The sequence below is a fragment of the Zalophus californianus genome, chromosome 4 (assembly GCF_009762305.2).
Source record: "Zalophus californianus isolate mZalCal1 chromosome 4, mZalCal1.pri.v2, whole genome shotgun sequence".
Taxonomy (NCBI): domain Eukaryota; kingdom Metazoa; phylum Chordata; class Mammalia; order Carnivora; family Otariidae; genus Zalophus; species Zalophus californianus.
Window position 1 is genome coordinate 71,966,313 of NC_045598.1, and position 14,693 is coordinate 71,981,005.

Consider the following 14,693-nt stretch of genomic DNA (forward strand, 5'->3'; position numbering starts at 1 on the left):
TCCAACCAAATTTTTTTGCACAATATTAAAGTAATCTTTCTTATTATGCATACTGGCAAAGTATCTCTTTTTCTACTTCCCATCTCATAAAATTAAGAGGCCACAATTGAAACTCTTTATAATTCCAATTATGATTTCATTACTATTCCCAACTAGTAATAATTTCCATTCCTAAAGAGTTCTAAATGCTATTTTCATACTATAAGGAATAATCATGTGTTCTTTCACAAATTCAGGGACGCTTGAAGCAAAGAAAATTTTTAAGGAAAGGTTGTTTTCCAGGTTGACCTCTTCCCTTCCACAGCTATCAATGCTTCTATCACTAAGGCTACAATTTTAGACCATTAATTACAAAATTATGGGACCTGAGAAAAAGCTTTGGTGATATCTCAATATTTAAGAATTCAATCCATTCTCCAAAAAAAAAGGTAATATAGTTAGAACTTAAAAGAGATATTAGAGCTTATCTAGTAAAACACATTCTATAGATAAAGAAGCAATGAGGTCCAGAAAGTTAAATGATTTGATTAAAATTGCTTAGAAAAGTACTGGCAAACCAGGCCAATTTTCCTTCTCATATCACAGTGTCTATTAAATAAAAATCTTATTTATTTTTTTAATATATTTCAGTCTTTTATTATAAAACCTAGCCAATTGATTTGAGGCAATACTTACAAAGAATTTTAAAAGAAGTTAAGAAATGATAGCCTTTGAGAATTTTAAATATAATATAATTCTTTGTGGTCAATGTTTTTACTTATAAATATCACATTAAAAATTCTTATTTTTAGGTGCTTTCTGAATTTTCTATTATCTACTTTCTTATTATCATCAATATTTTAACATTTCATTCTCATTAGAAAAAAAACCTGAGAATGTGGATAAAAGTAATCAATTGATCAATAAAAATCAGATTTAAAGACAAAGCTTTTTCTTATTAATAAGCTTTATGTATCTGGGCAACATATTTAAAGAAATACATGCCAGATCTCTTTTATTCCCACACAAATGTGCATGAGTTAATTGATCAACTTGTTCTACAACCATAATTCTAGTCAACATGAAGGGAATGCTCTTAACTTGGCCAGTCATGGCTTGGGATCCTCCATAGTATAAAACGCATGAGCAGAAATTATTGAACATGCCAACTTTACCTAAAACATCAAAGAAGTAGGACATATTTCTCTGCATTAAAGAATACTCCAAAATTTCTTACTTTCTCCCTCATTTTGTATTAATTCTATGACTCCCAACACACTTTTAGTCATACTTGATTGGCTTTTCAAATCCTCTTTGGAATTAAAAGTAAATGTTTATAAATTAATTAATCATAATTGGCCTTGAGTTTCAATACTGACTTCTACATTACTTTTGTTAAAGGAGCTATATATCCTTTTGAGTGTAAGAGGAAAAGGAAGTTGCCTACCCATTATTACTCAAAGAATTCTCAAAGTCCCACCTATTCTACTGTTCTGCTATATAGCCTAAAATCCTCATTATCAGGGTGCCTGGGTGGCTTAGTCAGTTAAGCGCCTGCCTTTGGCTCAGGTCATGATCCCAGGGTCCTGGGATTGATCCCCATGTCAGGCTCCCTGCTCAGCAGGAGCCTGCTTCTCCCTCTCCTCCCGGCTTGTGTTCTGTCTCACTATCTGTGTCACTCTCTCTCTCAAATAAATAAAATCTTTAAAAAATAAATAAATAAATAAAATAAAATCCTCATTATCAGCACAGCTCTTTTAGACTATTATTGGATCTCCAAGGGCCCTCTGTCTAGGGAGGAAAACTCCCTAAGTACTAGCCCCATTAACATGTTAGAAAAGATTTATCAGATTAGAGCCCATTCAATATAATGGAAAGAACATTGGGATTTAGAGTGAAAACACTGAACAAATCATTTAATCTCTCTAAATTTGAGATTTCTCCTCTGTAAAATGGAAATAAGAATAACAATGCCTGCCTAGTTTAGTTTGTAAAATATAGGTAAAATTCTCTATAGAGTATAAAAATGTAAGTATTAAAAGCAACAGGACTAAAGACAATCATTAAAATCAATTTTACAATTATTGCCATCTTAAAAAGCAAAGAACACAATTCTTGAATGAATTATTGATGGAGCAACAAAATTTAAATGAAAAGAATTTGGAATTAAAAACTCAAATATGGTTAAGCTAAATTGGGAGAGTCTCATAAAAGAAACACAAAGTGACATGATCTTGAGGTAACATCACTTGAATATTCTTCACTTAACATTACTAATAACTATATAAGCTCCATAATATCAATTTTAAGCATTATGTAATATTCTCTAACCAACACTTCCTATCTTTTTAGCTCACTCTCTAAGCACCCACAACTTTAACAATCATTTGACCTACTGTAACTGCTAATATGTGATCCCACCACATTTTCACTGTCTCATCCCCATGTGGCCTGACTTCCAATCCTTAAGCAGCCTAAATACCAAGCTCTGACATTATAATCACCTCCTGACATACATAAATGGCACCATTTCTTCTTTCTCCCTCTGTCTTATAAGCTTACCTGGCAATTATTAAATGTAAACTTACCCCTACTCTGTCCCATCCCCTAGCAGCTAAATGTGACTAAGAGAAAACAGTCATACTGACAAATTTCACTTTAAATTCATGACTTTTTACATTAATTGGTTTTGTTTTCTTTTGTTTTTTGGTGTGTCTAATAATTACCTTAGTCAATTCACTTTCCCATTTTCATAGATAATTATAACTCTCTTCACTCTGAGTGGGTGATCTTGCTTTTAACATTCACAACCTGTCACAACCAAATCCACTATCCCACCTAAATCTGTTCCAAAATACTCTGCCTTCATAACCAAACCCACCATTCTCTCTCATCAGGACATCATCAATACACTGTCTTCCCTATATTATTTTAATTTTTATTTATTTCCAGGATAATTGATATTGCCAAGTAAACACACTGTAATTTCTCCAATCTTAAAAAAACAACTTTTCTTGAGCTACATCTCCCTTCTCTCCTCCATTATACTATTTCCCTGTTAGAGCAAAACTCTTAGAAACTTGTCTATCTTAACGAAGAGACTTCTTCCATTCTCTCTTGGACTTAGTTCACTCAGGCTGTTGTCCCTACCCTACTTCACTGTCATTCTTTCTCAGTTTCCTTTGCTAGTTCCTCTTCTTCTTCCTAATATACTAAACTCTGAGGTACCCCAAGACTTGGTCCTTGGACACTTCTATGTCTATATTTATCCATAGGTTAAGACAAGATACACAAAACAACGATTTGAATGCACAGGAGAACAATCAAAAAGCAGGACACACTGGAGGGGATTCAACTCTTGCAAGAAAAGAACCACACTTGGTACATACACATTTATACAACTTTTCTTCTAAGGACCCTCCACAGTCTGCATGGAATGATTAGAATTCCAGCAGAAAACCACAGATGTTTTGGCTAATGGTGTCAGAGGACAGATTGTGAGACTACCTGAGTAACTGTAAATTGAGGGGGGAAATCCAGGAAGGAAGGAAGGGAGAAAGGAAGGAAAGAGAGAAAGAGAGAAAGAGAGAAAAAGAAAGAAAGAAAGAAAGAAAAAGAAAGAAGGAAAGAAAAAGAAAGAAAGAAAGAAAGAAAGAAAGAAAGAAAGAAAGAAAGAAAGAAAGAAAGAAAGAAAGAAAGAAAGAAAAAAGAAAGAAAGAAAGAAAGAAAAAGAAAGGAAGGAAGGAAGGAGAGCTTCCCCTCAAAATCTGGATAAAGACTCTCTTCAATTCTTGGCTGATACTAAATGTGGTTGCATGAGACAGATTCCAAAGAGTTCACCAAAAAGCAACAACCAGAAGGCTAAAATAATTGAATATAAATTTCAGCTGCTGGCCACCACAGGAGAAATAGTTTGGGGTTTGAGTCACATCATTTTAAGGGACATGGTAAATGCCTTAGTAATCACCTTTCCATTGAAATTCAGGAAGGGCTATACTTTAGAAGTAAATATTATATCCTTGGACTAACTATAAGCAAAACTGAAACAAATCTGTCCCTTAAAAAAGTTACCAAACCTGTACAAGTTTAAGGTGATGAGTCAGTTATTTAATTGCCTATAGAACAAAAAAATCAGTCATTATCAAAGGATTTCAAAGAAAGATAACAGAATCTAAAGTTCTTCCACACATCACCCATAATATCCAGTACATAATCAAATTTTTCTAGACATACAAAGAAAAGTAAAATCTGACCTGAGTTAAGATAAAAGTGGTCTATAGAAACAGACCTCAAAAGGAACCAGATATTGGAATTAGCAGTCGAGGATTTTAAATTAACTATTATATATATGTTCAAAGATGTAACATAAATGATCATCATAATTAGTGAACACAGAAATATCAGCAGACAAGTGAAAACTATACAAAAAAACAATAGAAACCTAGAACTGATAATATATTATCTGAAATGAAAAATTTTCTGGATGAGATTAACAATATATTAGAGAAGGTGGAAATTAAGTTTAGTAAACTTAAGGAGAGATCCATAGAAGTTAACTAATCTGAAGTAAAGAGAAAAAAATGCAAAAATGAGCAAAGCTCTAGTGACCTGTGGGACATTAAGTAGTCTAACGTACATGTAAATGGAGTCCCAGAAGGAAAAGAGAGAATGAATGGGACAGAAAGATTATTTGAAAAAAATAATGGCCAAAAATATCCCAGATTCATTACAAACAGGCCAAAAACTTACAGATCCAAGACATTCAGTGAACTCCAAACAAGAAATATCTAAGGGAAACTACCTCTATGTATATCATCGTCAAACTGCTAAATGCCAGAAAAAGAGAAATATCTCAACAGCACCCTATGAAAAATGTCACATTACAAAAGGGAAATAACAATGTGACTAATGACTAACTTCTTATCAGAAACAGTGGAGATTACAAGATAAGAACCATAAGCATCTTTAAAGTTCTGGAAGAAAAACACTCTCAACCAAGATTTTTATACTCTATAAAAATATACTTCAAAGAACATAGATTAAAAAAATTGGGGGTAAATAAAAACCAAGAGAATCCATCACCAGCATAATTGCACCTCAAGAAATACTGAAGGAAATTCTTTTAGCTAAAGGGAAGTGATACCAACTAGAAACTCAGTCTATAGGAAGAAATGAAGAGCCCTGGAAATGAAAATAAATGAGGAAAAATAAATGATTCCCCTCTTTGTTTCTTCTCTTAATTTCTTTAAAGAGTGGTCACTTAATACAAAAATTACTACATTGTACTTTAGAGTTTATAATAACTTAGATATAAAATAAATGACAACAAAACACAAAGGATAAGGACAGAGCATAAATATAAGGGTTTTATATTTTAAATGAACTGCTACCATATTAACTCTAGTAAACTAGAATGAGTTAAGAATGCATATTGTAATCTCTAGAGCAACCATTAAAATCAATCAATCAGAGGTATAGCTGAAATGCCAAGAGAGAAACTATGTGGACTACTAAAGAATATTTTATTAACCCAAAAGGAGGAATAAGGACCAAAAAACATATGAGATAAGTGGAAAAGAAATGACAATGTAGGCTGAGACCAAATCATACCAATAATTACACAAATATAAATGGACTTAACATTCTAATTAAAAATCAGAGATCATCATACCAGATAAACAGTGAGATCTAATATGTATTGTCTATAAGATGTATTTTAAATATAGAAAGGGAAAGGGAAAGAAAAATATATACCAGTCAAACACTAATCATAAAAAAGCTGGTGTGGCTGTTACTATCAGACAAACTGGACTTCAGGAAAAGGAGTACCACTGGAGATAAGGAGAGATACTTGATAATGATAGAAAGGATCAATTCATTAAAAAGACACAGCAATCATTAAACATGTATGCACAACACAGAGCTGCAAAGTAAATGAACCTAACACTGACTAAATACTTCCTAAACACTAAACAGAGAAACAGACAAATCCAAATTGTAGTTGGCTGTTTTAACACACCTGTCTCAATAATTAATGGAATGACTATAATTTTTAAAAAACCCAGTAAGGATAGAGAAAAGTTGATCACCATCAACCACCTTAATCTAATTGGTATTTATTGACTACTACAACCAAAAACTACAAAGTACACAATCTTTTAAACTTTACAGCAAGGAAGGGAGTGGCATGATACATTCAAAGTGCTGAAAGAAAAAAATCTGCAGCCAAGAATACTCTATCCAGCAAGGCTGTCATTCAGAATAGAAGGAAAGATAGAGAGTTTCTTAGATGAACAAAACCTAAAGAAGTTCATGACTGCTAAACCAGCCCTACAAGAAATGTTAAAGGGGACTCTTTGGGTGGAAAGGAAAGACCATAAATAAGAGTATGAAAATAAGTGTATCTGTAAAAATCAGTCAAGGGATTCAAAAAATAAAAGGATGTGATGTATGACACCATATATCTAAAATGTGGTGGGAAGAGGAGTAAAGAATGAGTTCCAATGGAAGTGACCATCAACTTAATATAGACTGCTATATGCATAAGATGTTATATAAAAACCTAATGATAACCACAAATCAAAAACCAGTAATAGATATGCAAAGAGTAAGGAGAAAGGAATCCAAGGATATCGCTAAAGAAAATGAGCAAACCATGAAAGAGAGCCGGATAAGAAAAGATCAAAGAAAAACTACAAAAACAACCACTAAAAAAGTAACAAAATGGCAATAAGTATGAATCTATCAATAATTACTTTAAATGGGAATGGACTAAATGCTCCAATCAAAAGACACAGAATGACAGATGGATTAAAAAAAACGCATCTATATACTACCTACAGGAGACTCCTTTCAGCTCTAAAGACACCACCAGCAAAGTGAAAGTGAGAGGATGGAGAGATATTTATCATGCAAATGCATGTCATTAAAAAAAAAGCCAGAGCAGCAATAACTTATATCGGACAAAATACACTTTAAAACAATTGTAACAAGAGACAAAGAAAGACACTATATAATCATAAAGGAAACAATTCAACAAGAAGATATAACAATTGTAAATATTTATCCACCCAACATGGGAGCACCCAAATACACAAAACAGTTAATAATAAACATAAAGAAACTAATCAGTAGTAATACAATAATAGTAGGGCACTTTAACACCCCACTTGCATCAATGGACAGATCATCCAAAGAGAAAATCAACAAGGAAAGAGTGACTTAGAATGACACACTGGATCAAATGGATTTAACAGATATATCCAGAATTCCACCCTAAAACGGCAGAATACACATTCTTTTCAAATGCACATGGAACATTCTCCAGAATAGATCACATATTAGATCACAAAACAAGTCTCAACAAATTCAAAAAGATCAGTCTTACATCTTTTCTGGCCACAATGTTATGAAACTAGAAATTACTGTAAGAAAAAATATGGAAAGAGCACAAATACATGGAGATTAAATAACATGCTATTAAACAGTTAATAGGTCAAGCAAGAAATTAAAGAAAAAAGAAAAAATTACATGGAAGTAAATGAAAATGAAAAATATACACTTCCAAAATATTTGAGATGTAGCAAAAATGGTTCTAAGAGGGAAGTTTATAGCAATATAGACCTACCACAAGAAGCAAGAAAAATCTCAATTAACAATCTAAACTTACAGAGCTAGAGCTAGAAAAAGAACAAACAAAATCCAAAACAAGCAAAAGTAAGGAAATAAAGATTAGAGCAGATATAAATGATATAGAAAACTAAAAAAATAATAGAACAGATCAATGAAACCAGGAGCTGGTTCTTTGAAAAGATCAACAAAACTGATAAACCTCTAGCCAAACCAAAAAAAAAAAAAAAAAAAAAAAGAAAGAAAGAAAGAGAGAGAGAGAAAGGACTCAAAATCACAAATGAAAGAGGAGAAGTAACAGTCAACATTACAGAAATACAAACAATTGTAAGAGAATATTATCAAAAATAATAGGTGGACAATTGGACAACCTAGAAGAAATGGATAAGTTCCTAGGAACATATAACCTACCAAAACTTCCAAAAGTGGAAAAGAAAATTTGAACAGACCAATTACCAGCAATGAAACTAAATCAGTATCAAAAAACTCCCAACAAACAAAAGTCCAGAATAGATGGTTTCACAGGTGAATTCTACCAAACATTTAAAGAATGAATACCTATTCTTCTCAAACTATTCCAAAAAATAGAAGGGTAAGAAAAACTTCCAAGTTCATTCTATGAGCCCAACATTACTCAAATACCAAACCAGATAAAGATACCACCAAAAGATAGAGAGAGAGAACTATGTGCCAATATCTCTGATGAACATAGATGCAAAAATCCTCAACAAAATATTAGCAAATAGGGCGCCTGGGTGGCTCAGTTGGTTAAGCGACTGCCTTCAGCTCAGGTCGTGATCCTGGAGTCTTGGGATCGAGTCCCGCATCTGGCTCCCTGCTCGGCAGGGAGTCTGCTTCTCCCTCTGACCCTCTTCCCTCTCGTGCTCTCTATCTCTCATTATCTCTCTCTCAAATAAATAAAATCTTTAAAAAAATATTAGCAAATAAAATCCAACAATACATTTTAAAAATTACCACAATGAAGTGGGATTTATTCCCAAGATGCAAGGTAGTTTAATATTTGCAAACCAAACAACGTGATACATCACATCAACAAGAGAAAGAGCATATGATCATTTCAACAGATGCAGAAAAAGCATTTGATAAAGTATAACATCCATTCATGACAAAAACCCTCAACAAAGTAGGTTTAGAGGGAACATACCTTAACATAATAAAGGTATGTTTGAAAAACCCACAGCAAACATCATATTCAATGGGGAAAAACTGAGAGCTTTTCCCCTAAGATCAGGAACAAGACAAAGATGTCCACTCTCATCACTTTTATTCAACATAGTATTGGAAGTCTTAGCCACAGCAATTAAACAACAAAAATAAAGAAAAGGCATCAATTGGTAAGGAGGAAGTAAAACTTCCACTATTTACAGATGACATGACTCCACCAAAACTCTAAAGACTCCACCAAAAAACTACTAGAACTGATAATTCAGTAAAGTTGCTGGATACAAAATCGATGCACAGAAATCTGTTGCATTTCTATACACTAATAATGAAGCAGCAGAAAGAGAAATTAAGGAATCAATCCTATTCACAATTACAACAAAAATAATAAAATACTTAGGAATAAATTTAACCAAAGAGGTGAAAGAGCTGTACTCTGAAAACTATAAAACACTGATGAAAGAAATTGAAGATGACACAAACAAATGGAAAGACATTCTATGCTCATGGATTGAAAGAACAAATATTGTTAAAATGTCTATACTACCCAAAGCAACCTACAGATTTAATGCAATCACTATCAAAACACCAAAAGTATTTTTCACAGAACTAAAAGAAAGAATCCTAAAATTTGTATGGAACCACAAAAGACCATGAATAACCAAAGCAATCTGGAAAAAGAAAAACAAAACTGTAGTTATCACAATTCCAGACCTCAAGTTATATTACAAATCTGTAATAATCAAATTAGTACAGTACTAACACAAAAATAGATGGATCAATGGAACAGAATAGAAATCCCAGAAATAAACCCACAATTATATGGTCAAATAATCTTCAACAAATCAGGAAAGAATATCCAATGGGAAAAAGATAGTCTCTTCATCAAATGGTATTGGGAAAACTGGACAGCTACATGCAAAAGAATGAAATGGGACCACTTTCTTAGATTATACACAAAAATAAATTCATAATGGATTAAAGAATTAAATATGAGACCTGAAACCATAAAAATCCTAGAAAAGAGCACATGCAGTCATTTCTCTGACATCGGCCATAGCAGTACTTTTCTAGAAATGTTTCCGGAGGCAAGGGAAACAAAAGCAAAAATACACTATTGAGACTACATCAAAAGAAAAGTCTTCTGCACATCAAAGGAAACAATCAACAAAACTAAACAACACCCTACTGAAGGGGAGAAGATATTTGCAAATGACATATCTGATAAAGGGTTAGTATCCAAAATATATGAAGAATTTAAAAACTCAACACCCAGAAACCAAATTATCCAAGTAAAAAATGGGCAGAAGACATGAACAGACATTTCTCCAAAGAAGACATATAGATGGCCAGCAGACACATGAAAAGTTGCTCAACATCATTCAGCATCAGGAAAATGCAAATCAAAACTACAATGAGCTATCACCTCTCACCTGTCAAAATGACTAAAATTGAAAACACAAGAAGTTAAGTGTTGGTGAAGATGTGGAGAAAAAAGAACCCTCGTGCACTGCTGGGAATGCAAACTGGTGCAGCCACTCTGGAAACCGTATGGAAGTTCATCAAAAAGTTAAAAACAGAACTACTCTCTGATCCAGTAATTGCACTACAAGATGTTTACACCCAAAATACAGAAATACTAATTCAAAAAGATACATGCACCCTGATGTTTACTGCAGCATTATTTATAATAGCCAAATAATAGAAGTAGCCCAAGTGTCCATCAATAGATGAATAAAGAAGATGTGGAATGTGTGTGTATGTGTGTATGTATATATATGTATTATATATATATAAAACATATAATGAAATATTATTCAGTCATAAAAAGAATGAAACCTTGCCATTTGCAACAACATGGATGAAGGTAGAGTATAATGCTAAGCAAAATATGTCAGTCAGAGAAAGACAAATACCATATGACGCCATACATATATGGAATTTAAGAATCAAAACAAATGAGCAACAGAAAAGAAAGGAAAGGAAAGGAAAGGAAAGGAAAGAAAGGAAAGGAAAGGAAAGGAAAGGAAAGGAAAGGAAAGGAAAGGAAGGAAAGGAAAGGAAAGGAAAGGAAAAAGAAAGGAAAGGAAAAGAGAAGAAAGAAAAGGAAAAAGAGAGATAAAGCAAGAATCAGAATCTTAACTATAAAGAACAAACTTATGGTTACTGATGCGGGGTGGGTGGGGGGGAAATGGGTGAAATAGGTGATGGGGATTTAAGAGTACACTTCTCATGATGAGCACTGAGTAATATAAGGAATTGTTGAATCATTATATTGTACATTGAAATTAATATAACACTGTTAACTATACTGCCCCTTATCCCTGCCTGCATTTCTTCTGACAATCCTTCATTAATGTCAGCAAAAAAGGCCATCAGCATGTTGACATTAACCTAATACGTAGACAGATATATGACCAAAGCCCTGATTGGCATGACTCAGCACACCCTGATTGCTTAAGATAGTTCTGCAAAAGAGTTCATAAAAACCCCTAAACTTAGAGCAAGATGGCAGAGGAGTAGGAGACCTGGATTTTGTCTGGTCTCAGGAATTAAGCTGAATAGGGATCAAACCATTCTGAACACCTACAAACTCAACAGGAGATCAAAGAGAAGAATAGCAACAACTCTGAACAGAAAAGCGACCACTTTCTGGAAGGCAGGACGAGCGGAGAAGTGAATCTGAGGCGATATTCGGGAGGATAGACCGCGGGGAGGGGGACTCCGTCGGCCGCTTCTGGCAAGTGATAGAGCCCCGGAGCACAAAATCGGAACTTTGAGAAATCGGCTCCGCGAAGGGACGTCGCTCCGGTGGCTAAGCGGGGGGTGGAACCCTCACGGGACAGTGTGGTCTCAGGACTCTCGGGGTCACAGAAAAACCGGGGGTGCCTGAGTGCAGCAGAGCTCCCAGGTATCGGAGCGGGGAAGCCGGCTGCAGAGACGGAGCCAAGGCGCGGGCTCTCAGCTCGGGGTTGCCATGAACTCTGATCCGCAGCCCAGTCAGGCCACTGCTCCTCCAGCGGGGACCCAACAAGCGGCAGATCTGGGGAGACTCCCCTTCCTCCCCCTGGGAGAAGCGGCGCGGGAGCGCACTGCAGGGATCTGCTGGGTCTGGAGACTCCACACGGGGTCGGGTGCCAGAGATAGAAATGCTCGGTCACAGGCCAGGTGAGCACCGAGTACGGCCAGAGACCAGGGACACGGGAGTGACTGCTTTTCTCTGGGGGTGCACTGAGGAGCGGGGCCCCGAGTTCTTGGCTCCTCCAGGGTGGAGATTGGGAGGCCACCATTTTCACCTCGGTCCTCCAAAGCTATACCGAGAGCTTGCAGGGAACAAAAGCTCCTGAGAGCAAACCCAAGCAGCTTGTTTAGCCCGACCGACAAGGGCGGGGCAATTCCGCCTCAGGCAAAGATATTTGGGAACCTCGGCAACAGGCCCCTCCCCCAGATCAGCACGAACAGCCAGCAACCCAAGACCAAGTTTAACCAATCAAGGAGAACGGGAGAACTCCAGCGCTAGGGGAATACTGCACATAGAATTCATGGCTTTTTTTACCATGATTCATTAGTTTTCAAAGTTAATTTTTTTGACTGTTTTTTTTAATTTTTAGTTTTCCCTTTTTCAACCAACATCTTATCAATCCTTTTTTTAAAAAACATGTTTTAGTTTTCATTTTTAGAGTCATATTTTATCCCTGCATAGTAGTTACCCTTATTTTTGGCATATATATATATAAAACAGTTTCTTCTAACAGATCAAAATATACCCTAAATCACTAGTGTATGGCTTTGTTCTAGTCTCCTGCCTGATCACATTCTCTCCCTTTTTCTTTTCTTTTTTTTTTAAATCTTCTTCTTTCTTTTTTCAAACAACTTCTTAACTTATCAATTCCTCTTATAAAATCTTTTATGATTTTCATCTTTACAGTCATCTTCCATCCCTTCATTGTATCAACCCTTATTTTGTACATATATAAGTCTTTCTTCCTTTAAAATTTTAAAAATATTTTTTAAAATACGCCCAAAATCCAGTGTGTGGCACTGATCTATGCATTAGCCTGATTGTATTTGATCATATTCTGTTTTTTTGTAGTGTTCTGTTTTTGTTTTTTCCTTTTGTTTTTTTTTTTTTCTCTCTTTCTTTTTTCTTTGTTTCCCTTTCTTTTCCCCTGGTTTCAGGTCTTTTCTAATTTGTATAGAGCATATTTGCTGGGGACGTTGTTAACCTGTTAGCATTTTGTTCTCTCATTCATCTATTCTCCTCTGGACAAAATGACAAGACGAAAAAAATCACCTCAGCAAAAACAACAAGAGGAAGTACCGTCAGCCAGGGACCTACTCAATATGGACATTAGTACGATGTCGGACCTAGAGTTCAGAATCATGACTTTAGAGATACTAGCTGGGCTTCAAAAAAGCATGGAAGTTATTAGAGAAAGCCTTTCTGGAGAAATAAAAGAACTAAAATCTAACCAAGTCGAAATCAAAAAGGCTATTACTGAGGTGCAATCAAAAATGGGGGCACTAACTGCTAGGATAAATGAGGCAGAAGAGAGAATCAGTGATATAGAAGACCAAATGATGGAAAATAAAGAGGCTGAAAAAAAGAGAGATAAACAACTACAGGATCACGAGGGTAGAATTCGAGAGATAAGCGATACGATAAGATGAAACAACATTAGAATAATTGGGATCCCGGAAGAAGAAGAAAGAGAGAGAGGGGCAGAAGGTATATTGGAGCAAATAATAGCAGAGAACTTCCCTAATGTGAGGAAGGAAACAGGCATCAAAATCCAGGAGGCACAGAGAACCCCTCTCAAAATCAATAAAAATAGGTCAACACCCCGACATCTAATAGTAAAAATTACGAGTCTCAGAGACAAAGAGAAAATCCTGAAAGCAGCTCGGGAGAAGAGATCTGTAACCTACACTGGTAGAAATATTAGATTGGCAACAGACCTATCCACAGAGACCTGGCAGGACACAAAGGACTGGCATGATATCTTCAGAGCACTAAACGAGAAAAATATGCAGCCAAGAATACTATCTCCAGCTAGGCTGTCATTGAGAATAGAAGGAGAGATAAAAATCTTCCAGGACAAACAAAAACTAAAGGAATTTGCAAACACGAAACCAGCCCTATAAGAAATATTGAAAGGGGTCCTCTAAGCAAAGAGAGAGCCTAAAAGCAGCATAGATCAGAAAGGAACACAGACAATATACAGTAACAGTCACTTTACAGGCAATACAATGGCACTAAATTCATATCTTTCAATAGTTACCCTGAATGTAAATGGGCTAAATGCCCCAATCAAAAGACACAGGCTATCAGATTGGATTAAAAAACAAGACCCATCGATATGCTGTCTGCAAGAGACTCATTTTAGACCCAAAGACACCCCCACATTGAAAGTGAGGGGGTGGAATCCATTTACCATGCTAATGGACACCAAAAGAAAGCTGGGGTGGCAATCCTTATATCAGACAAATTAGATTTTAAAACAAAGACTGTAATAAGAGATGAAGAAGGACACTATATCCTACTTAAAGGGTCTATCCAACAAGAAGATCTAACAAAGGTAAATATCTATGCCCCTAACATGGGAGCAGCCAATTATATAAGGCAATTAATAACAAAAGCAAAGAAACACATTGACAACAATACAATAATAGTGGGGGACTTTAACACCCCCCTGACTGAAATGGACAGATCATCTAAGCAAAAGATCAACAAGGAAATAAAGACTTTAAATGACACACTGGACCAAATGGACTTCACAGACATATTCAGAACATTCCATTCCCAAAGCAATGGAATACACATTCTTCTCTAGTGCCCATGGAACATTCTCCAGAACCGATCACATCCTAGGTCACAAATCAGGTCTCCACCGGTACCAAAA

At 35.4% G+C, this 14,693-nt stretch overlaps 1 protein-coding gene across 1 annotated transcript in view; it reads right to left on the minus strand.

The window, feature by feature from the left end:
* The window catches only part of COL24A1 (collagen type XXIV alpha 1 chain), a 414,236-nt gene that overhangs the window by 308,070 nt on the left and 91,473 nt on the right, over window positions 1-14,693 (minus strand). The window lies entirely within an intron of this gene.